We start from the raw sequence: 25,673 nt of genomic DNA on the forward strand, positions 1-25,673 counted from the left end.
TTTGTGAAATTTTTAGGTGCAGATGAAAATAGTAGTTTCCGAAAGGTTTTTGCCTGGTTAATCATTTTCTTCCCTCTCTTCACTTCTGGACCATTGAAAAGCTCTACTAAATGAATTTCAGTAGATCCAAGATCATTTAGTGCTCTCTCTTTTCTGCCACCATTCCCTTTAGCTGAGCCTCAAGTCATGACTGAAGAGCCAGAGCGATGAGCAGCTATGGGAGAAGAGCAGCCCAGTTGAACCAGCCAGCAATGGAGAAGCTCTCGCTGCAAATCAAACCGTCTTTCTTCTGGTCGCTAATGGCAAACACTGGAAAATGGTGAGGTCACCTCCCAAAAGTTTGGTTGCTGGCTTATATATCATGCCAACATGAGAGAAGGGTTTGTGTTGTGTTTTTTTTTCCAAAATTCAGGAAATTTGTCAGTCTGGTTTTCTGAGCTTTCTGGATGGTGTTAGTTTGGGTTTGTGTGGAATGCTCTTTTTATTTTATATTTCGAGGTGCTGAAGCTTTTTAGAAGACTTTTAAGGGAAAGAAAACAGGATTTGCAGGGATGGCAACAGGATCTTAGGTTCCCCATCCTGTAAGTTGTATTTAGGGGGTGCAAGTGGTTGCCCTGGCCATGGCAGAAGCTCAGTCCCTCAAGTAAAGGAGCCCTGGAAAAGGTCACAGCCGGTTTACCTCTTCTGATCCTCAAGCAGTGAACTAATGTCAGCTGAGGGTCACGTAAGTACAGATATAGGAAAAGGGGAGGAAGGAATACTTTGGAAAAAAAAAAAAAAATGAGATACTCTTTTTTGAACTAAACTGAAATAATCTACTCTACGGCAGAAATTAGGGAGTCACACCGGGTTTGGCACTAGCTTAAATAAATCAATTAAAGTACTGATTTAAGTTAAACCAATATGCTAGCAAGGCCTTAGGTTTTCATCTTCCAAAGACTTATGTGCATGCTTGGCTGAACAGTGGGAGTGATTATCTGTATAATTCACGGTAGGAATACGGCCTTATTATTTAAGAATTCAGCTTTATAATATATACTGTATTTGCAGATCATTGCTTCCATACAGGGTTTCTGTGGATTTGGAGCCACTTGTTCTGGGTAAAATCTATTTCCAGCTCCTCCACCCACCCCATACACTGTCACGGTCAGGACTGTCGGCTCTCCCTCCTCATCCCCATGAACTGCGCTGGTGGTGCTGGTGAGGGACTTGCCACTTCTGCGGAGCCAGGCCATTTTTTATAAATATGTAAATAAAATTTACCTCCTTTTGCTGACCTCTCGAAGGGCCATTTTTGGCCTGCAGCAAATATTTATGTGTGAGCTGTAAACCCCTGAAACTGAGGGGTTATAGTGGAAATGCTGACAGAGTATTAAGAGACCTTTAACCCTTGGTTTAGCTGGCCCTGCTATAATTACAGGTCTGTCTGTTATTTTCAATAGCACTCGTCATGACCTTGCCTCTATTTTTTAATTATAGCAGAACTTGTGAAGGGAATTATTACTAAGTTGGGGGTTCCCCCCTCTCTCTAAATTCAATCTTTATTAAACATGTAAACCGCTGAAGAGGCAAGATTGGGCTAATAGCCTTTTCCCTCCCTTCCCCTCCCTCCTTTCGGGACTGCGATTCAAGTTGTGCCTAAGCCCCGAGTAAAATGAATGCTGTGATTTGAGCCTCCTGAGTCCCCTGTGAGCACTGAAACTGGCTGTACAATAAGCATCAAAGGTTAATGAACAAGGGAAAAAAAGTTGACATTTTATTTGGTAATGGTTCTGGTGGCTGAAATCCGAATGGAAAAGACGAGATCTAGGAGGAAATTGCCTTTGCTTTTCTCCTTCCCTTTCTTTTTTATTTTTTTAAACATCCACGTCTGGAGGAGGCAGGTCCTATTGGACCCCAGAAATGCCTCTTCAAAAACGTTTGTGATCTCAAACAACTGGGCCATAGCTTGCAGTTTAAGGAGAGCAGCTGGAATACATTTTTCAAGCAACACTGTCAGTCCTCGTGCTGCCTTCTTTGTGCTCTGCCTTAATTCAGGGAGAGACGGAGGGAGCTGGGGCAATGGTATCCAGCCCCTTTCGCTGCTGACCCAGAGCAGTTCGGCGAGCTGCCAGCGCTCAAGGTGGAAAAATGCCCCGTTCTCATCAGCTGTGTGACGTCCTGTTGGGTTTTCCCATCTGGCCCCTGCAGAGGTTTCTTCAGCCCCAGTTGCCCAAGCTTAATGAGGCTGAAGTCGCCCACCGAGTCTGCAGCATGCGAGGAATCCCCCGGGTATCGGGTTATTTTACAGCTCGGTGTCCTTTAGCAATGCTAAAGGGTTGATAGAGGGACTTCCCCAGCTGGTGAGCAACTCCCTGCAGCCCAAGAGTGACCTGCTTATCTCTGTCTTCTGGTGGAGGAGAGAGCAGCAAACACCTCCAGACACCACCACAGGGCAATCCTACATGTTTAGAGCAGTGAAGGGGCAATGCGCAGCCTGCAGGAATGGGGGTCCTCCATCCTGAAGTTATACATTGTGGGAGAGACACTTGGGTTGTGCATGGACTTTTCCTATCACAGAACATACATAAGCTCTGGATCTTGCATATGCGAGCTTCTCAGCGCTGAGGGAAGGCCAGCAGAGAAAGAAGTCCCAGTATGGAAGAGCACAGCGGTCCCTTGCATAGCAACACTGGCATGTTAAAAAGAAGGGGATGACAAGAGCTGTGCTTCAAGGCAGGAATTTTCCTGGGATCCTCTGGCTTCCTGCTCAGATCCTCAAAACAAGTGCCAGGAAGGGTATGGGCTTTTTGTTGGCTCTCGTCCCCTTGGGGAAGGAGGACCTTGGCAGTTCTTTCAGTATCTCCCCATCAGATCCACAAACTGAACCTTTGGAGCAGTTGGGGTATTTTCTTTTTTAATGTCAGTGATGGATTGGCCTTCAGTGGCTGAATGACCTTTCTGTTCCAGTCTAGACAGCTGCGGAGGGTTTGAGAAGCATGACTGGATCAGGCCCTTAGGAAATGCTTTCACTAAAGCACTTTATGCACATTCGGAGAGCTCGTGAATCACTGCACTTTGCAGATAACTCTACCCTTAAAATATAGTAGATTATATTCATTTTAATATTTACCCAGGTAGGATGCAAAGCGTGTGGCCATGAGGCGTAGCACGGCGTTGAGCGATGGCTTGTCTGCATTGTTTATAGATGAGTAATTAGGGTTGCTGCACTGAGGCTGTGGGATGGGGACCAAACTGCCTGGATATTTATTTACATGACTCAGTGAATGAAACGGAGTTGGAAGCATAACTTATAGGTGTTATTCTTTGTCCCTTACCCACTCTCCTGCCCCAAAAATGCAATTTCAGAGTATCCATACCTTCTTTACCCTGTATCTTGACACTGCTTATTTTGAACGCCATCTTCTTTTACTGAGGTGTAAGGAAAATGAATTAGCGCAAGCCAGCGCGGGTAATTAATATTGTGTGGGCGAGAGAGGGAGAAGACTTTTTAAATGGCTTGCAGTACATTTATAAATCTGTCCTACGGTGTTCACTGCTTGTAGTTATGGCTAAGGATGCTCTGCTGCCCCTCATCTACCACCTCATACCGCTGGCTGCGTTCTCCCATTTGACGATGCCATCACTGCAGAGTATTTTACCTGCTGTAAATAATGTGTGAGCTTTTGTCCAGGGAAGCTGAGCATTTGGATAGACAAAATTTTACAGTGGAATCACCTCTGTAGGTTGAACCAATCTTATCACTGCTTTCCGCAGAATATTTTATCTTGTTTTAAAGTACAGGTTGTTATGGAAATGATTACTGAAAGCAGAACTGGAAGTAAGGCATTCTTAAGAAAAAAAAAATATGTAGGCATGTAGATTTTAAACTACTGAAAAATGTGTAAAGTGTATGAAAAAGTAGACCCTTTGCTCCAAAACGAAAATAACATTTCTATTCCCAGTTTGATCAGAAGAGTGGGTTTCCACTTTTCCATCCGCTTTAATTAAATTGGTAACTAGTCTGTACACAATAATTTTAGCTTATAAAGTGCAAAGCATCTTAAGGGAAGTGTGACATAAAAAGATTACGCCACTTACACAAGGTGGCACAAAAGGAAAAGACTGAACTGGGACCAGAGTCTGACCAAGCATCGGGTTGTTTAGGTTTATGTTCCTCTACATACGTAGTTCTGCTTGTGAGAACTAAAATGCTGATTAGGAGGTTGTTATTTTTATATATTTGTGTCCAAAACACATGGACTTGTGTCTACAAGTTAATCACAAGTATGACTATACTATAAGTCAGTGTTTATTTCCTAGGTAATTGTATAGGTGGACCCCATTGCTATATGCTATGAATATCCCCTGTCTATCTTTATTTCTAAAATGTATATTGGCTTTATTTTAAGGATCTTCACGAAGAGAACCAAGCAGGGGAACGTGTGAGCTGACCAGGAGAAGTGTTTTCTTAGGTAGCTGCCCTGTGATGGGGTGACCAGGGCGTGACGTAGCCAGGCCATTCGCTCTCCGTGTCCTACTGCTTTGCTCACCTAGGCCGTTCTTCTTCCTTCTGCACGTCCCATAACATACCAGCACTGGCGTGGATACATTTTGACTGTCATGTATATGTACACAGAAGCAATATTGGGCCGGATACTCCAATCTCCTTTGTAAGTCTACCAAAACCCCAACCAAGACCAGTGGTACTGACACGTGGGATCTGCCTTTCCTTCTTTCTTTCCTGTGGTATCTGTAGTTAGTGAACATGGCACTGACTGTTGTTGAAGGCAGCTTTTTTTTTTTTTTATAAAACACTCAGAAGCAGTTATTTCCTTCCTGGGGGCATTTATTTACTCTTCTGTAATAATTTGTATATTCCCTAAATGCCAAAGGGATATTCTTCTTGCTAACTCCGGCTAAAATAAAATATAATGGAGGAAACCACTGGCTGTATGTTAGGGCAGGTCAGGAAAGGGGCAAGTTGATTTATGCTTCCAGATGACCCTATGCCATGAAGCTTTTAAAGGCACGCTCACTTGCAAGCACATGGGGAGTCCCTGGTTGCCACCGCCACGCACGGCGGAGCAGCAGCCCCCACACCAGCCCCAGGAGGAGGGTACCAGTCACTGCCCGCACCAAGCTGGATAGAGATGCTTCTGATCCCACCTCTGCCCAATGCGAAAGCCAAGAATCAGGGAAACTTGTGCTCTTGAGTCATTTAGGTGCTTCTCGAAATCCAGCGTGATTTACCAAAGTGCCAAAGTAAATGAACAAATCACATTTTTAATGTTTTGCTCATTTCATTTGACAGATTGCCAAGTGAGACATTTCAGGAGGTCTACAAGTCGCTCAGGTGAAAGAGTGACTTTCTGCTGTATTTTTTATGTGAGTAAAATGCCGATCTGTAAAGGATTAGGAGCCTTTCTTCAGAGTTTGAACTTTAACATTCTTCAAGGCTCGAATTTTTAATCTTCAAAAGAAAATAGTCATTTCATGGTGAGTTATGAAACGTGAATTATTTATTCCACCAGTAAATATGTAATTAGGCATATTTTGAAAATCTGTAATTAATCCCTCACCCTTTAAACCCATAAGAAATGCTAATATGCCTCTGAGGTAAGGCAGGTTTCTATAAAGGGCATTATGTAAGCTGTTCTGATCTGTTGTGTAATTATGTTTGCTGTCTGTAGTGGAAAAAAAAAAAAACCCTAGTGAGAATTTGTTGTGGAGGAGAGGGAAGAAAGGGAAGAAAAAACCTCGTTCCTCACTGAGCAGGAGACGATTTTTAAATGGCAGTATAGCCAAAGCTTTTCATTTGTTTGGGTTGGGTTTCAAAGTGTGCAGTGCGTGGATGGGGCAAGAAAATCAAAGCTGGTTATTTTGTTCCTACTCGATGCAGCAGACTATGAACCCCACCTCAATAACTCCATAGCCAAGAGCTTGGCACAATTGTTCCCCTCTTATCCTCTTGCTCCAGCAGCTCCCCCAGTGGACTTTTCCTGATAAAACAGGGAGATCTTGAATCCGAGTAGTACTTTTTGAACCATTTCATGTTCATTCTCTCATCCTTCTTCCCGATAACACAGTATAAAGAAATATGACCAAAAAGAAATACGTATTTTATATAAATATATATATATATATACACATACATATATATCACAAGAAGACTTTCCAGCTGGAAAGTCTTTTGAAGTAAGGAAATCTGTTGAGAAGCAAAATATAGTTGATCTGACTGATTTTACCGTTGTGGAAAGCCCAAAAGCAGATTGCTGACCTCAAAACTGGTTTTAGTTTGGAACAACTGGGCATATTTTAAGAGCCTTTCACTAACAGCAACTACCAGAGCTCTGTCACTTCACTGTAAGAGTCTCTTGTTGTCATTTTAACTTCATTAAGAGGACAAGTGCACCCTACTGATTGCACCGATGAAAACAAGGAGAGGTTTAAAGGTGAATGAATGCCATTTTGGTCAAAATTTGGCACATTGTCACTTAGGATGGGATGTAGAGGGGCCAGCAACATTGTACTCACCACCAAATATGATATAAATTGGCTTGAAAAGCAAGCAGATGAGTTCATGCAGATATGTTCATTGGTGATTAGTAAATATAGCAACTTGACTATAACCTCAGAAGCAGCAGGTTGCTCTTTTCCAAAGCAGAATAATAGGGGAAAGGTTTTTCCGTGTGGTGTGCCCAGTTTCCTTCACTCAGCCATTATCAGACTCATAATTATTGAGCTTAGTTAATTATTTCCTCGGCTCCCACCAGCAGAGCTAGATGGGAACCATATCTTCTTTTTCTCCATACAGCTTTTTACTGTTGTCCCAAGGGAAGGACCTTGGCTCAAACCTGTGACCTCAAAATTATCTGGCCTCAGAAACCCTCTAAAAGAGACACCTTTAAATGTTACGCTGAGCTCGCCCGCTGCACTCGGGAGCAGGCAGCAAATGCTGACTCCGTACTTCACGAAGAAAGGCTCGCTCCCAGAAGTCAGCCAAAAGGTTGGGCATCAATCAAGCAGATGTACAGCCTGTTCTCTTCCGAAATGTAGGCAGCTTCAGGTTAGAAAAGTTGTAGCTCCTAAAACTCTGCAGTAAGAAGAAGATGCCTTTAGAAGCAGAAAAATACCCATCAGGCTACTCCTGAACAGGAACATATCCCTGGGTCAATGACATCTGCCAAGTGCTTACAGCACCATTGACATGAACGTGGGGGTTTTACTCCAAAGCAATCAGAAATACAGCTTCCTGTAGAAGTTGTGAACCTGCTGGTGAATTCGTCGTGGGTATTTTGATGTTTGTCGTCTTTATTAAAGGCCTTGGAGGTGTGAGCTGATGTGAGGATCTCAGCTTTTGCCCAAGTCAAGGAGGCATCCCCACAGAGAGGATGCTGCTTCACTGGGGAGGAGGTCTATGAAAATAAAACCTGCTCCATTATGATTTATTGTTCTGAAAGCCTTTAATTCCTAGGCAATCTCTTAGGAGAAAGAAAGACGTTTCCAGGGAATCACTTATGCCACCTTAAATAGATGTGTTGGCTTTTCCACACCCGTTAGCCCACGACAGATGGACAAGACATCTAATTTTCTGGTGCATGAATAGTTGACTGAGGTGAGCAGAAGCCCAACTCAGGCTCTCAGAGAATCCAGCCCAGATGGCAATTATGAAGAGCTGCGTATGCATCGCTGAAATTTTGTTATTTTTAAGCCCAGATGATAATTTCTGGGGTCCTAACTGATGAGTACTCAGTACTGGCATTTGGCAAAGCTGCGTCTGCTTATTTTTATTTCAGTTACACATAAGTAAAAAATAGTCTTGTTTTTATTTTAAGGGACAGTAAAAAGGGAATATAAATTCCTGTAATGTGAGCTTTTCAATGAGGTTGCATTTCAGTTTTCAGTTCATTTTGTAAAGTGAATTTACAATAGAAATGCTGTCAGTGGACATTTTAGCTGAAAGTATGCTGGTTTCAGCGATGGAGAGATAAACCTCTTCTCAGACTGTGCTTTTGGTGCAAAGAGGTATCTGTGTCAACAAAACAATCCTCAAAAATGTGAAAGACTGCTGCAAAGAGGAAAGGAATAATCAGTTCTCCACGCCTCTTGCAGATAGAACAAGAAGTAATGGGCTTAAATTGCAGTAAGAAAGATTCAGGTTAAAACCTTTTTGTGATAAGGACAGCAAAGCACTGCAGGACACTGCCTGGGGAGGTGACAGTGTCTCCAGGACTGAAGGCCTTAAAAACCCCAAGATAAGGATCTGTCAGGAGTGACACAGGTGCCATGGGCCAGGGAAGAGACTGGTGACCTCTGGAAATCCACTTCAGCCCTTTGAGGCGGTGACTGGGGGGGATGCACTCCAGGGAGGTCTTGTTGTTGGTTGTCATCTGTGACAGGGGCTCCACGTCTTAGGTCTGGGAGCAGCAGGAGTGGGACTGGAGCTCTGAAGGTGGATAACCGAGTTTGAAAATAGGCAAATTGGGCAGAATGAGTTCCAAGTCTTTCAGTGGACCCTCTTCTTGTTTTTCTGATGATCTCTCAGAGTCCATCACTGCCCAGCTTTCTGGCTGCCACAGTTATTGCTGAGTGAAAAAATAGGAGAGGTTGGAGTGTTTCATTTGCACCATTTAGCTGCGTGAGAGATTGCCAGACCCTAGAGGAGACGTAAAAAGGGATTGGCATGGGGGGAAATGCTGTGGAGAGAGAAAGGACTCTGAAGTACGAGGAGCCTTTAGAGGGCAGTAAGTATCCTTGGAGGGGAGAAAAAGAGAAAAAATGAAGAACGTGGTAGGTGAGAGATGGCACTGGGTGTTCAAGTGGGAGCCAGAAGGGTATAATGAATATGTTTCTGCTTGGCCCCTGCCCAGAAACTAGTGGAAGTTTGGTGTTATTTGTCTTTGAAACTCAGGGTGGTGTGATTAGCGGTTTGGAATAAAAGTAAGGAATCAGTAAAACAAATAAAACCTGAAAACCTTGAAATGCCACCATGTGCTTTCCTGCACCATTAAATGGTGCAGGAAAAGAAACAGTTTCTTGGTCCCGATATATAAATACGTGTATGTGTGCGTCCGTTGTTCATGCATTGTGCAAGCATCGTGCCTGGCGTGCTCCTAACCCAGAGGGAATTGGAAGCAATTGCCGGCTGCTGTTATGGCCACAGTCACTGCTGCAGTCCTGATCGCAGTGATTCCCTTCTTCTGAAAACTTTGACTCCCAGACAAGCCAGGCTGAAACTGATCTACAAATCCCGGACATGGTTCTGACCTTATTTACTCCAGACGAACAAATCGTGTCTGAATTCCGTCTTGTAGCACCGTGAGGAAAATGGCACATTTCGCTTGCCAGGTGTTTCTCAAGGAAATAGGAGTCTGTGCACCTTGTGTGTTATCTATAACGTACGGCAGGTCAGGGACCCTTAGTGTCCTGTGCTTCACACATACAGTTATGATTGTATCAATGACATCAGGTATTTTGCATGATACGGGATATTTAGTTAAAATATTCCTTACCGTATCAGAAGATGCTCTGTCGTTCGTAAAACATTTACTGTATGATAACTACAATGTGTCATTGCATTCCTGTTTTCTGGTTGTAGTTTCTCATAGTAAAGTTGCTCTTGCACTACAATGACTGCAGAATACAGAATAACGTACTGCTGCACATAAATGCTTGTCTTGCCAACTGGTTAGTTGATTTGAGTGAAAAACCATGGGAGAAATTTGAAGTGAGACAGTATACAAATCTAAAACCAGGATCTATCATGCCATAGCTGCTTTGCTAGCTTATCCATGGGTCTATACTTCCAGAGTATGTTTCATATAATTACTACATTACATTTTTAATCATGTTTGTTTTCTTCCTTGCAGTGCCCGTTTCTTACGTTTCTTCTTCAATGTATATAGTACTCCAGCAACATCCACATTTATAATTACAGAAGATAAAGCTATAATATTCCTGAGGCAAAACTGCATTTTAACAACTGTGCTAATGTGGAAAACAACTTGTGCAGAATAAATATGCCCTACAATTAGTGGTACGCCGACATTTTTCATGGTTACCTTACATATAAATAAACTCAAGCCACTGACATTTTTCCCGAGGGCTTTTATCTCTGCAGCCCCGAAACTGCAGGCAGATTTGTTGTAAGTAACACTATCACCATAATAAGTTTGAAAACCCTTTTTTTTTTAAAATTTCATCTGCTTTTGCATCTGCATAGCTCGGGGCTGGGCCCGCAGGTCCGATATTGTCTGTCTGATGAACTGTCGCCGCGTCCCGCGCTCCCCGAAGCCTATCATTTGGCTGAGGCTAACAGGAGGTGACTGGGCAAAGCCGTTTCACCTGAGGGTGGGCCAGGTCACAGGTCACTTGTAATAGCTTCTCCATGCATCTCCAGACCTGTAAATGAGACCAGAGCCCGACTCACTCCACTACACTTCCTTTGTCTTAGACGGATGCTCTAATCAAACAAATTACCGAGCCCGTGATCACAGCCACTGAGCCAGAGATGGTTTTGCAGACGCTTGTCTGGAGCCCTCCAAGCCCCCTCGACCATGCAGCGCTGCTTAAAAGAAAGGGCTAATATTTTCCACCAAAGGTAATAAGAAGATGTGCGGTCACTTGGCTAAGCTGAAATCCCTGGGAGACACCGCAGGACACGTTTTGACAGCCACAGCACAGCTTTCTTGGGTGAAGGGCATGTATATGAAATGAGGAAGGGGGTGTGCACACGGTGATCCTCCACCGACCCAACGCGTCCTGGTAGAGCCCAGATGCCACATCAGTAAGAGCGTAGGTGTACCTTACTTCTGGGCAAAGCTAAATCCTGCTTAGCTTTTGATTTTGTTTGTAAAAAGCGGAGAAAATCGAGATGGGCAAAAACTACATGTGTTGGGGAAAAGGTGAGTCCAACCATAAATAAGTGGACTCATCCAGCACCGATAGAGAAAAGCATACAGGCGTGGTTTGTTTATTGTAAAATTCAGCCTTAGGCAGAGGATTTAAAACTGATCAGCCTGCTACAAACACATAATATTAGTCTTGTATTTATTTATTGCACAGTCCTTTAGTTTTATTTATTAACTGTCATTCCCTGCTGTACTGCAAGCAATGCTGTCACTGTATTTTCTTAAAACTTACACAATAAATTTGTAAACATAAAAAAAATTTCCAGCTATCCCATATTTTTCTCCCGCATTTTCCAGACACTTTGGACTTTGTTGAAATAATGTTGATTACTTGATTCTGACTCTGAAAAAACCAAAACAAAACAAAACCAAACAACTAGGTACTTTCTGGCCTCAGATGTTCTGTGTGATTGTAAAAGAGAAAGAAACCAGTTTTGACTCAGAGAATGAGCTACTGCAAACAATCTGTTGCTAATATAGTCTAATTGCTAGTGATATTTTGAGAAAACAATTAAATTGGAAGTGGGGTTACTTTGGTGTTTATTGTCTGTGACAGCTTCTTTTGGAAACAGGCTCGAAGAGCTGCCGAACTGAGCCTGCAATGATGTGCAAATGATACTTATCATGAATACAGAGCCAACCAGCGGAGAAGGGAATTATAAAATTGGGGCGAACTCACCTGTTAGACATGTCAAGATGGGCAGCGAGATGTGACATGGTCAGAGGTGAGTCCTTCCACTTACTTGTATTTACACCTTGCAGCATCACTGTCCATCTTTTATTGCACTAGGACCATGAGGACGCTTAGATGCCTGCTGGGTATGAGCTAAAAAATCTGCATTAATTTTGTCATTGGAGGGAAAGGTACGATGTACTGGAAGAAATACATTTGAACCACAAGTGTAACAGCTCAAGGGAAAAGTCTGGGCAAAATTCCCATGGATTTCCCTGCATCCAGGTTTTCACTGCTGGTTGTCACTGTGATTAGTTCAAGGTATAAACAGACATGCCCTGTGCAGGCAGCTGTGCTGAATGAGGAGCTTGCCACCTACCACCAGATCTCCTGCTTGTTCTTTAACACCCTCATCTGGAAAGTGCCATCTCCTCCTCACCACCAGCAAAGCTGCTTGCCTGGGTCCGACCAGCCCCGTTTTGAGCACTTCCAGACCGTGCTCCAAAAACCTCCTGCTGAGATGAGGCCGTTCCTATGCAAACCTCTGCCTGATGGGCTGCAGCCATTGGAAGGAAGCTGAGCAGGGATATAAAGGTTGGCCTGAGGATACCAAAAACGCTGCGAGGACTTGGTGTAAGCCAGTCATATGGTTGAGTCAGGAGTATTTCAGTGAATTATGGTCAGGCCATCACATACAAGCTGCAGCAGAAATAGCATTGAAGGTAGAAGAGGCTGCAGTAGTTAGACAATAATTTTCAGTACAAAGAGGCCAGATTGTTGGAAGTATGTGACCAGCCATACCTGAACCAGCCTCAGAGGCCACTGTGAGGGAGCAGATGTAGACCTGATGCTGGTTACTGAACTTGGTACCACTGGGAGAGGTCAGCACCAGCCCCAGCCCAAACCATCCTGGCCTTCAGCAAGTGCTGAGTGTATGTTGCTCCTCCTCAGGTGTCAAGAAGTCCAAGTGTGGCAGAGAAAACTTATTTAAACCCATCTGTATTTTGGTTGTTGAGTTGCAGAGTTTGCATTCTCAAGCTTTTCTATTCTGGCAGCAAGTCTAGAAAATACTCCTTTATATCTCCTGTGAGAACACTGATGCTCACAGTATCTTCTGGCTCCAAAAGCTGGAGGTTTAGGAAAAGAATCTATTGCCATCTAAGTAGGAACAAAATCAAGTGAAGAGTTTTGATGGTGAGAGACAGTGTCTCAGGAGCTCTCTCATTTTTGCCCACTATGCAGAACTGTTTGCATCAAGACCTTAAACCCCCTCTGTAAAAGCTGTTTGCATGCAAGCAGATGGTATTTCATTGTCTTTTGCTACTGATCTTGAATTATCAGCCTTTATAATGAAAATGCCGATTCAGCCTTGACTGTTCTGCTATAACTCTACCAGGACCGCTATAAGGCACACACCATATATACTGAATATTTATTATGGTACTGTGCATATTATTTATTGTATATGCAACATATTTTGTAGGTGAAAAATGATACCTTATCTGAGTCAATGAGCATAACCAGGAAAAATATGGCAGAGTAATCATGTGATTCATAATTGACATCTGCTCTCCAAAGACTTGGACAGAATCTGAATTTTCAGCGTACACTGGAAATGCTCTTCTGTTTGCTGGCCTGGGCATAACTGTGCCACTGCTCTCTCCGGCAGCTCCATCAGTCTTCCGTATTTCCATAATTCCCTGGGTGCAGAGGAAGGCTGGGCCAGCACATGCTGAAAATATTTCAAGAAGTTGCAAAAAAGCGGCGATGTTTTTCAGTGTCCAGAAACAAGACAAGGAAGCGTTGGTTTTGGTTTTTTCTATCCAAATGCTAATTAAGACCAGCCCGTGTGCATCCTTAGGGTTTTTGTAGATTTACAATGGGTTTTTATACGTGTGTTTGTGTTCATGTATATAAGAATATATATGTACCATTTTTTGGGAAGCATCATCTGCTCTGATTTCACTACTTGCTGATATCCACTGCGCAGCCTGGATGTGACCAGACCAGCGACACCTCTGCAGCCTCACCCCCTCCAGCATTGACTCTTTGGTTCAATCCCACCCTAAGCTCCCACTTCATAAATGTGCCTTTTTCTGACACAGCATACAGGTTCCTTGCACTTATTTGGAGCAACATATGGTCAAATTGCTGAGAAAAGAGAATTTGGAGGATGGAGGTCATTGGCTTTTATTACTTCTGCTCCTGCTGGTCATGAGAAGCTCATGGTGCAGTGGGCAAAGTGGCTGCACTCAGATCCTTTCAATAGGTTGTCTTATCAGCCTAATTATTGACCAGATTTCCAGCAGATGTAATACATTAATGGGATACACAAACATCCGTGAGCAACTCCCCAGAAGAGAGCAGGACTGCAAAAAAAATTGCAGAAATTACATTGTAGGTGAAGTCATATCTGGTCGACAGAAAGGAAAATAGAAGGGAGAGGAAGGTGGAATTTGAAGAAGTGGAGCTGAGTGAAGCTGCTCAGTTCAACAAGCACGGTGGCTGGGGAAGTTTTCCTTTCACCGACTTAATTTTTCTTGCTTTTGTAGATTCTTCAGTGTATACGACCATGGTTGGGAGAAATACAGAGCCGTCTCAGCCCGTCGCAACCTGGCTGCAATATGGTGTCCTCGCAGGCGTGGGAGGGAGGACGAGGGCAGAGAGGAGGGGACGGTGAAGGGTTTATTGGTGTAAACAGCAACAGGCATGGAGCGAGAGTTTTCGAACAACAGTCCAAATCACGTTATCGACAGCATCTAGAGACCAGCCCACATCTTTATTGGCGTTGCTCTCACTGCAGGAACGTGGCCAAGTTTGTCTCGGCATCTGAGCTAGTCTTCCTTGTCAAAGACTCTTTTTCTTTTTTCTGGACAGATAAGGCTCTGTTTATAGCACAGTTAAAAGCAACAGCTGAAGAAAACAGGCTTCACCACTTTGATATGCAAAAGACAACAAATTTTATGTATGTATGAGGGGAGCAAATCCTGCTCTTGCTGGAGCCTTTTGGAAGACTCCCAGTGACTTTGCAGAGAATTTGAATTACAGCCAGCTTTTGCTTTGCTTTTTTTTCCCCCCAATATTTTTTTACTTCTTCCCCTCTCGCAAAATGTCAGGACTAAATATTTTGATTCCAAATAGCACTGCGATGTTTGCAATGTGCCTGCTAGAGAAAAAGACATTGAAAGTCATTTCAGGTGTATTTTTAAAAATATTTCAGGTCTCCTGGGTGTGCCAGCTCAATACTAATAAAACCAGCAAAAAGTGCTTTGTCACAACTAAGAAAAGGCGGTTTGGTGATGCTGTCCTTTCCTTGGGAGAAGGCAGAGAGGAGCATCTCTGTTCTGTGAGCAGGAGTGGAACTGGGCTGGTGAGTAGTGGCTGCAAGAAAAGCCTCTTGAAAGAAGTGTTGAATTTTAATGAAAGCAGCTCATAATGCATAAGAGGGTGAACACTGTTATGCCTAAGTGGGCTTGCTTACATGTCTGGCCCGGGAGCTGTTGTGAAGCCTTGTAGTTGTTATCATAGAGCTCAGTGGGCCTTGGAACAGTTTTCTGGTAGTCAGTTGTCTCTATACACCCAGCATGTAGACAGATACACATACATACATATATGCGTGTGTGTATGTAAATCTGTATGTACATATATGCATATATCTACAAATATATAGACACACTGCATCTTATTGAATATACATGCTATACCTATGTATGCATACATATGTGTGTATGCTTAGGCTTCTATACATTTTTGAGAGACTGAATAATTAAGAAAAAAGAAATATCTATCTAATGTATAATAGATACATATCAAAATATAATAAATATACATATTTAACTAAATTTTGAGGTTTTGCATATATACTAATTTATATATGAAAAAGTTTTCTAGGTATCGTGCCATTTCAGATAATGTAGGATGAAGCAGATTATGTAATGTTCATAGTGTATAACTGCTACAAAGGAAATCAGAGCAACCAAGTTATCCTCTTATACGGGTGAGTTTAAGGAGACTGCCTCAGTGGTGGTATAACCAGCTTCCCCAAGGGGATTTCTGCAAGTGGTGCTTGGAAATGTCCTTGGATTGATGTTCTTGGGCTTTAAAAAGCGGCCAGGCTGCCTGGGTTGGGTGGAAGGGTCTGTTGGGAGCAGCCCTGGGGGTGCAGCCAGCACCCGACACCCACAGCATCACACACCTGACAGCTCTGACAGCAAGCAGGGTTTTGACATTTGAACATCAGCTTTAAGTACATTTGAAAGTTTAAAAATGAATCATCGTTTGCTAATAGTCCTATCTCCTAAATGCTGCTAATGCACTTATTATCACATCATTTAAGCATCCCGAGTGATATTAGGAAACATCAGTCTCCTGCCAAAAGAATCTGAAGTGCATTTTCTGGCTGCAGCATTAGGTTGCTTCCTGGGGCTACTAAGCCTTGATGACTGTCTTCCAGGTAAAACACAAAGAGATTGCCTCCTCCCGCCAAAAGGGGTAGTGCTGTATTTGTCCTGATTTCTGCTGGCAATCGTGTGAATGCTGCTTGGAGAGTCTGGTGTCCCCGCTCCTCTGAATCTCACTCAAGAAGAGGAACATGATATTGGGGGTGGGGAAAATCATGAGAAAATGGATAGTGCTTCTAAAAATCAAATGGGCATCTCTGACTTTGGCTGTGTTACCTGCCTAATGCTGAAGGCCGATGCTGAGCTTGGTTTTTAATGGGGATAAACCCAAACCGTCAAACAAGGCTGATGCAAGCAAGTCACAGTGATAGCCCGGGCAGAGCCCACCAAGGCAGCAGGTTTTGCCAAAACCCAGCTCAGACAGATGCTCCGTTCTCTCCCTCCTCTGAAAAATGAAAAGCAGAGGTCTCTTCTTGTGTCTTATGAGCTCAAATGAATGGAGAGGGGAAGCTGATGCTGCTGTTTCTGTGCTTCATGTTCATACAGGCCAAAATCATGCTGGGCTTCTCAGGAAAACCACATAATGCTCCTTCCCCATGGTACCTGGCTCCTCAGGCATATACCCACAGGTGCAGTGAGCTGTGGGGTCTCAGTTGAGATGCTTCCTTCACTGGAGGAGCTCTCCTGGACCTGTGCAGTGAAGGAAATGCCTTTTCTCCTCAGTTCCTGGTGTTTGAAGTCTTAATTTGTCAAGCCCTTGGTTTGGGGGAGGAAAGCACAACCCTGTGAGCGTGATGCGGGATGCCCGCCCCTGCGGACAGGACCAGGGAGGGAGCAGCGGGCTGTTTCCCAGCACTTTTCAGATGCCCTCATTGAACGAGAGGCGGAAAAAAAAAACTGGAGATGTCAGAAGTGCCAACACTGAAGGAAAGAAAAAACAAAGGAAAAAGCACACACACATCTGCAGCTGATTTAACTGTATAAATAAATGGTAGGTTCCTTTGGCACTCCCAGCACAAATAATTAAATGGTGCATTTGTGTTGTAGGACACCATTGACCAAAAATATACATAGATATGAGAGAGTGTGTGTGTGTCTGTGTTCATGACATTTGTCCTGAATCATGTGTTTATCTTTTCCCCCAATGCAATTACAAATTCATTAATAACTGTGCGTCTGAAATGAAACCAGGGAGGGAGGCTGGACGGGGCCGTGCGTCAGACTGTGCGCGCAGGGAGCTGGGGGCTGCTGTGCTCGGAGTGAGGCCGGGGGTCTGGTTTTATTTAGGGCCACGCCTCGGCAGTTTTAAGACAACACAATGCAATTACCCTGACCACAAAATGTTCTGCAAGAGCCCAATGGTCCCCGATGCCACCAGGAAGGGGGATGCCGGGAGTGGGCCAGCCCTGGCCAAAGCCTCCCCGGTAGGGCTGTGAGTAGTCATCTCCCTTCCCACGCAGCCCCTAGATGTTAAGGTGGGCTTAACTCCATATATATATCTGCCAGACCTGGGGATTCATCTCCCATAACTACCTGTTCCTCTCCGCTGGAGGTGCACAGCTGAGGATGGATACTGGCATCCCAAGCTTGAAAAATGTCCTTTCTTCCTTTAAAAAATCCTTGCCGATGCTGGGAACCTGCTGCCTGTATTCAGGCGAAGCTCCCTTGGCAATTTTTCTGAGAAGCAATGAAGACATCAGGCCTTATATGGATTCCATTATTATTTTGTTTTATTGTGTTGTTGTTTTATGAGGGACCCAAGGCCCACAGGGAGCAGGAAGGCGCTACCATCTAAACCGGGGCGGGGAGCGGAGGAGGCACGTCAAGGCTGCCTGGTATCGGGGAATGATTTCATCCTGAGCCCTACTGTGGCAGGGAAACTGCTATTGTGCTGCTGGTGCCAGAGGAAATCTGCGGCTGAGCCGGGTTGCACAATTGCCAGCGTGGTCCGTGCCAGAACCCTTGGCTCCGTGAAGCTGGGACAGCGGGCAGGGCTGGGATGGCGCATGAGTACCAACACACCTTGGTGAGGCAGCCTGACCCCAACCACACAGCCTCAGGCTGTTATTATTTTGCTGTGAGCATGAGGGGACTGATCTGTGCTGAAATACACATTAGTTTGGGGTCCCTGAGCAAATGTGAAATGGCCATACAAGCAGTGGCATGATTACTGCACGGGGCGCAAGCAAGAAGAGGGCGACTGGGCTCATACCACCCTTTTATTACTTTTTAAGCGGGACTCCATGTAGATAATGTTAATACCAAACCAGAGAGGGATTTGTGGGTTAAGATGTTAAGTGGTGTTATAGAGTTTCAGTCTGTTCATCTCTTTCCCAGATTCCATCCAGAATTTAGGTCATCTCGGTGCAAACACTGGCACCTCAAACTTCATCTTCTTCCCTCTTCTTCTCAGTTCACCCAATTCACTTTTACAATGAGCGTTCAATTTTAACCTGTGGACTAGGGACAGAGCAGCTTTGCAGGGAATATAAAGCAAGGCAATGCTAATCATGGCGGCACTCCATACAAGGGAGTTTGGATGTACCTCATCAGTCATTTGTGCACCCAAACTCCACTACCAGCATCTCTGAACAGAATCCTCAAAACCCTCTTAGCCAGATATGCTGTGTGTCCGGACAAGAAATCTGCAGCCAGTGCCCATCTCCAAGAGGACATGGGGTCCCAGATAGTCAGAGAAGGCTGGAGGGTCAATGAACTCCTTGGTGGCCCCACACAGCCCAGCTGCACATTGTTTGTGGGGCTGTGGCAGCCCCTGAGCACTCCAGGCTGTGTTTAAAGAGGGACATCGGCATAACCTTTAATGTGACAGATGTGTCCATGCTCACATGGCTGGAGTTCATGCAGCTGCACATGAGCTAACTTCACTTGAAGTGGTTTGGGTGCTGCTAGCAATGCAAATCCTGTCTAGAGCAGCCTGTGGCAGTGATCTAGGATCTACGTGCATCTCAGGAAGGTTTCATTGCCCACCCCGAGCTCTCACAGCTTGGAGCTGGTGCAGATATGTTCCCAACTGCACAGCAGCTTCTCCAGCTCCTCCAGCACATAGATCTGTTTGCTTTTCATCCTTCACCTTCATTACCCACTCCTGATGGTGATCCTGGTCTGCCCCAGAAGTTCTGGAAGAAGACAAATGACCTGATTTTCCACATCTCCTTTGAAAAGATGAAAACAAAGCTACACACGAGCTCATCTGGCCTGCGGCAATACTGACCAACACATCTTTTCCCAACCTCTTAGGACTTCTCCTTATGCAAAGAGAATGAGACAACCCTGGGAGGACAAAACAGTCCAAAATGTTTTTAATTTACCTACCAGTGGCAGGGCCTTGGAGCAGCCTCCAAGCCTTATCGTTGTCTTTCTATAAAGGCATTTATTGCAGTGCCCCATCCAAACAGAGTGACACTGTCTTCTGTGGTCTCATGCCAAAATTTCTGAAAATGCCACATGATTGATGCACATGCGCAACCTTGTATTTTGTTGTGCGGTTGCTTTGGGTTTTTTGGTTTGGTTTGGTTTTTTGTCATAGGCTGCTGGCAGATCTGGTACTATTCCCTCAGCCTGTTACGAGTGTACACTGAGCCATTCCCAGCCAGTTGGAGCTTTTCCACAAGATGGTACTCAGCCCAGTCTATAATTGAAACAGGGCACGGATGCTCCTGGGGAAGGCAGACGTCAGCCAAAAAAACAGGCCACGATAGTCAGATATATTTAATATACAAATAAGAAGTTGTTTCATAAATATCTTATAAAAACTGTAATTTACTTCCCAATATTTTAGCAGATTATCTTTGTGCAAACAGCAGATGTATTTTGGAACAACGAGACAAATGTTTAGCAAAATTAAAGTTATTCATGTGCAGTCACACAGGGAATATTTGCATGATATTTTACTAATTGCTCAAAAATCTGACTTGTAGCAAATAAACAAACAGGGGGAAAAAATAAACCAGCAGAAAGATTAGCCCCAGGCCTCTCTTTTTAAGTTCTCTGAGTCTTTTTTCAACCACTCAACTTCTTCTCTGGCAGCCTGGGGTTCTGTCCCAGTCTCCCCATTGCTCTTCTCAGGCCCGTTATCCTCTTGCAGACTCCTTCTTTTCCCCTGGTAACCAGATTTCTTCCAAAAGGGGCTTGATTTTCTTTTTCCCTTGGAGTCCAAGTGTCCTTCCTTGGTCTGCAATTCTGCCTGCTCCAGTTTATTATTGCTGGGCTGTAGTCAGTGAGGCCAATTTCCAATTGTCAATTTTCCTGAAACATTTTGGAGAAATACGTTGCTATTTTAACTAACTCGGAGCTTGCCCCAGATAGGATTAGCCATACAGAAAACCCCAACACAATAGGAGTGAATGCTTTTTTAGTGGCCAGGAATTCAGACCGAGTTACTTTAACCTTCTCTTACAAGTTTCAAGTTACAGCAGCGAGAATCGTGTTGTAGTTGCTGATTGTTATGACATTATTTTATGTCAGGTCTATTTATTTGCCATCTTGGAAAAAAGAATTTATTTCGAGACGTCAAAATATTTTGTTCGCCTACATTTGATTGCAAGAGGAGCCTTAGGTGAGGCAAGAAAAATGTATGTTTATCAAAATTTTGGTGCTCAGTAGATGGTTACATGTTTGTTTATATTTCATACTCTCACATTGAAGGAATGCTGAGGGTGCAAAAAATCAAGTGGTGGAAAGTTGGCAAAGGTCAGAATTGAAAATCATGCATCTTCTATAGAAATCCCATTGATTGCAGGATCAAGTGAGCTGCAGCACAGGAAAGAGAAATCCTTGGTTTCACAGTACAGCTGGTTTTTTGTCCCAGATACTAGAGTATCTAGCAACAGTGTCTCTTGTCATCCTTCCGTCAGTCACTGTATGTGGATAGGAAATGCACTCTTTTTAGATGACTTCTACAAGCAAAGGGGAAGCATCTGAGCCTGTAAGGTCCCAGCTCACACTGTAAGTCATGTTGCTAATACTGAAAATATTCTCTGTTACGAGTTGGATTCTGGAGTAGAGTCTGGGAGGCTTGGAGGGAACGTGTGCCATCGCTGGGCACTTTATTGCCTCGACACCTCAGTGAGAGCTGCCAAAACTCAAGTGCTTACTCACTGGCGATGCAAACGGCTGCTCTCTTCCAGTGCAAAGTCAAGGCAGAGGGCTGAAACCTGCAAATTAAGCTGCTGGGCTTTGCTCAGGAATTGCTGTCCATAGGGGAGCAGGGGGTACAAGCTGCTCTTCCCCACAGTTGGTGCCTCGACATCATCCTTTCTTCGTTGAGACACTCATCAAGTCCAGCTGTCCAGCCTGACGTGGGATACACACCTCCTCTTAGCTCCTCTAATGTGCATGTGCAGGATCCTGCTTTTCATGCTGCTCAGTATTTGCATTTTGACCGGTATTTTCCTTGTGGTTGTGAGGTGCAGGTGGATGGGGATGCTGAGCTAAATGCACAGGGAGGTGCTAAGGAGCCCATAAATTATAAGATCAGCTGTACATCCTGACTGGTCCTCTGAGATTTTGCTGAAGGACTTCTGTAGGATCAGCTCTTCTCACCTCATATATTTGTTGTTTTTTGTTGTTTTTTTTTTTTACTTGGAGCAACAGAAATAACACAAAAAGGTGACAGGTATATTATCTGACTGAATAGGAAAAGTGAAGGGGAGTATGGGGCGCCATAGTTATTATTCTTTTTCTTTGAAAGAGCAGGTTTCCATTCCTGAAGTTTACATTTTAAACTCACTAAAGTCTTTCTTTGGCCTCTCCCATCCGCAGGTCACCGCAGGAATATGTAAAAAGGAAATGTTTTATTTTAACAGAGTCAAACAAAGTACATGAAACACACCCTTGCTACTGCATAACATTCCTTAAGTTAAATCGCAGAACCCAGCAAAACCTTTTTTTTTTTCCTTTCCCCCCTCAGTCTTTTATTTCATTGAAAAGAGCCTGAAGTATAATATTCTTTCAGGAAGCATAAATCGTATTGCTGGAAGTAATAGCAATCACCTAAGCAAAATCCCATAGGACTCGCACCACTCTGCTTTCTCAAAAGCTGCATTCAACTACATACGGTGTTGCCTCTTTCCCGGCGGGCATCCCGAGCACTGCGCATGTGATCATGCACGGGGAGCTGCGGACGATGCCAAAGCAACTGGATCATGTTGCGTTAGGGTTTTTCTGGTGTTTTGGCCCTTACAAGAGGTCCTGAGTCTCGGGAGAAGCTGTCAGACTCCTGCCCAACCATCCTAATTTGGGTCCCTCTTCTTGCCTTTCAATCTGCATGTGTAACTCCCATGAATGTAAATAAAAGTTATGTACACGCACGGAGGGGGAAATAGATGCATTTATCTTGGCTCAAGACAAGCCGCATCTCCCCAAGGAGCTACTTAGGAGGTTATTGAGAAGCCAACAGCAAAGTGCGGTGGGCTGTACCTTCCCACATGTGTGTTGCAGAAATTATTGGCATGTCGCTGATGTTTATGGTGAACAAATAGTTTATTTCTGGGCTAAGAAAGATTCCAGTGTAAATACTCAACTGGCAGCTAGCTGGAAGTTTGCCACTTGAAGTTAAAAGGCCCGTGACCAATGGTGTCAGATTAACATTTCCAAGTTGGACAATGTACAAATGGTGTTCTTGGACTGGAATAGAAATAGATGAAAGTGGTCTACTGCAGTGCAAATAACAAACTGGCAACCAGCTGGTCATTGGAAAGAGTACATGCTATGGGAATATGCTTTCTGCAGAAATACTTTATTTTGGAGATAAGCATTAACAATAGGAAGATGAGGCTTGTTTAACAAGAACCATATGGTCTCATCCTGTTTTTATTTCACTCAATGGCAAAGCCCTGATTGTCTTTCATGGGTGCAGGATGGGGATTGCTGATAATAAATAAGTAGTACAATAAGTTGCCTGATGCACAGTTGCTCTTCAAAAGGTGTAAACAGATTATTTTTTTAACCTACGTGTTGATATTTCGGGAGACAATAACTGAAAGGAAACAGAATTAAAGGGGTTTGTTGAAAAACAACTTCTGACAAAATAAGCCAAGACAAAGATCCATTCAAGACAAAGTTATCAAACTGTGTGAAACCAATACAGCAACATTTCCAAGCTGATAAGTGGAGAAGCAGTGGATGGGTTCATTCAAAAAAGAAAAAACAAGTTTAGATATTTGTGGGGAGAAAATAGCCTGTAAAAAGTAGCTTATGTGCAGATGGGGGAATAAGGCAGGGATGTTGCTGAGATTTGAGTAACTACACACTTTATTCTGTTAGCAACATAGTTAAAGGTAACAGAATTTAGCATTGCAGTTTCGATATGGTCACAAAATTGATTTGTGCTACAAAAAGAAAATAGAAAGAAGAGTAAAAGCAAGCCAAGGGAGTTGCAGCCTCAGTGGAAAATCCTATTTTGGGAACTTTTCAAAGATGTAAAACATCATCTTGAATTGTTTACTTTTATGAGTAGGAAGTAAAAAAGAAGTGAAGTAAGAGTGGAAATGGCATTCTTACCACAGTTGGAAGGTCACAGAAAACTGATACAAGTCAGCATTGCAAACTCATTTTTAAAATTGATTTTTTTTTTCAGTGGTGACTAAGATTTGTTATTTTGGCCACAACAAGTCAGCAAGATGGAAAATCCTCTTATTGTCAAGAAAAATCAAGATTTGAATGTGAAAAAATATGCAGATCATGTTTGCAGAAGCTGGTTTTGCCTTTGGATCTAAGTACTCAATCCCATTGATTTCCAGGTATCTGAAGACAGCTTATAATAATAAAGATATCAAAATTATGTTATGTTACACATTGCGATAGATCTTATTTCTAACTCCACTGGGTTTGCTCCCAAAGTTCATTTTTCCCACTTTTTGCTTTAAAATATAGTGAATTCTGGAAGCAGGGTGAAATGATAGAGAATTTGGAGCATGTGAGGATTCAGATGTTCATTTTGACTGGCTTAGTTCATCTCCTCTTTCAATTTCAACCAACCTTCCCTGGGCCTCATTTCTGTGTTTCTTTTGGGCTTCTGGTACCCTCACAACCCCTCCATCAAAAGAACAATGAGTCCCCAGACCAAATTTCTGCCGTTTGGAAGTCCAAAACTGAAGCTGATCCCACAGTAGATGGTTGTGCTCATGATAGAAGTACAGACCAAGCGTGGTCCTGGTCCAAGGCTTTTTGAAATATTGGGAGGTTTCTCCCGTGTGGCGCAGGTCAGGCTGCACACAGGCGAGCCCTGGTGGAACAGCATCCAACTTCAGGATTCAGTTTTTCCAAGTTTCCAGCAATTCTCTAATAAAAGGGAATAAGAGGGGACTGAGGCTTGGTGTCCATTCATAGGAGCAGTATTAGTTTGGCAATATTACCAATAAATAAACAACCACGCTGCCCTGTAGTGGGACTACACCAGCCCACCATCCAGCTCCCGCAAAGCTGGGGAGAATCCTCTGGTTTTATCCTGCTTACTCCCTCACTTTTCTTCTCCCCAAGCAGCCAGGATAGCTGAAGAAGCCCGTCATAATTTTATTGCTGTTTCTAATAAACACATATGGTGATGCATCTAACAAGAACAACAGCGAGTCGCTATTGTTCAGCTCACGGCCATATGTGGGCTGTCCAGCGGCTCGGCAGCTGCATCGTGAGTGCTCAGGAATGTCGATAGCCCAGAGAGAAAGGAATGATTTTTTTTTTTTAAGGGCTCTGAGCCTCACAAATAGTGCGTCTGCTTTACATACCGCTGTTGCTAAAACAACTGCTGGCCATGGTGTGCCCAAAACATAGATGTGGCGTTACTCACTGCAGACGTTTGTAAGGTGATTAAATTGTTAGCAATTGAGATGCAGAGGCTGAGAAATTAGCCGAGACCATGTTGAAGGGAACTCTGCAAAACAAAAACCACAAAATAAATACATGAGGAAAAATATTTTGTATTGATATACATCTGTATGCGCTAGCACTTTTTTTTTTTAATATCAGAAACTCAGGCACTTGCCCATCTAGTACTTCACATAATAAAAACTTTGACCCCCAGCACTAATCGATGCTTATTTTATCCTGTTGTGCAAGGTTGAAAGGCGTGCGATTTACCAATAGTTTGTTCTCTGTTAGCTACATTTCCCTCTGGCCTCATACAGCTTCGCTTAGGCTGGGTGATACATACTTGAGTGATGCAGAGGCAGCCCAAACGTGATGGTTGGGATGCCTTGCGTACATCTGTGTTTCTAACACTCGTCTTTTCCTGATGCCATATTTACACAGCAACCTGACTGAAAATGAACAGCCCATCTGTACATCTTCATTTTTCCATCAGTGTGTTTGGGAGAGAGAGAGGCAGAGAGACTGTCATTGAGAGGGAAGAGAAATAAAGCTTAAAAGCCGGCAACATTTTTTCAAATTTGGACAAACACGGGGAAGCAACTATATTTTTATTTAAGCACTTGAATAATTTAACTGGTTGGTTTTTTGTGTGAGATGCTGAGTCTCTACTGTAAATAGAGGAGAGAGAGAAAAATTGTAAGAAATCCAAAAATCAACTGCTTGCATATGTCTCTGAGCATGGATTTTAGAAGTCTGATTTAAATATCAAAGTGGTTTTGGTCAGCGTTTGTAACACATGACGGGAAGTCCTGGGTCTTGTACTCCTTTTGCATACGTACCCCTCGAACATACCATCTTCACAGCACACAAATTACCTGTATA

General features: G+C 43.5%; 1 long non-coding RNA gene across 9 annotated transcripts in view; it reads left to right on the forward strand.

The window, feature by feature from the left end:
- LOC136100209 (uncharacterized) overlaps nt 1-23,691 on the forward strand; it is a 43,075-nt gene extending 19,384 nt beyond the window's left edge. The window contains exons 3-11 of one of the 9 annotated variants that reach the window (XR_011738104.1): nt 173-319; nt 4,392-4,652; nt 5,294-5,478; nt 6,797-10,776; nt 11,449-11,617; nt 14,118-14,935; nt 15,449-15,562; nt 16,512-16,956; nt 23,563-23,691. This is a non-coding gene — a long non-coding RNA (uncharacterized lncRNA). Of the gene's footprint in view, nt 1-172; nt 320-4,391; nt 4,653-5,293; nt 5,479-6,796; nt 10,777-11,448; nt 11,618-14,117; nt 15,319-15,448; nt 15,563-16,511; nt 16,957-23,562 lie in introns of those variants that run through there. The other 8 variants (XR_011738107.1, XR_011738106.1, XR_011738103.1 and 5 more) reach the window with 8 other exon arrangements.
- The last annotated feature ends 1,982 nt before the right edge of the window (nt 23,692-25,673 follow it).

The sequence above is a fragment of the Patagioenas fasciata genome, chromosome 3 (assembly GCF_037038585.1).
Source record: "Patagioenas fasciata isolate bPatFas1 chromosome 3, bPatFas1.hap1, whole genome shotgun sequence".
In the NCBI taxonomy this organism is placed as follows: Eukaryota; Metazoa; Chordata; class Aves; order Columbiformes; family Columbidae; genus Patagioenas; species Patagioenas fasciata.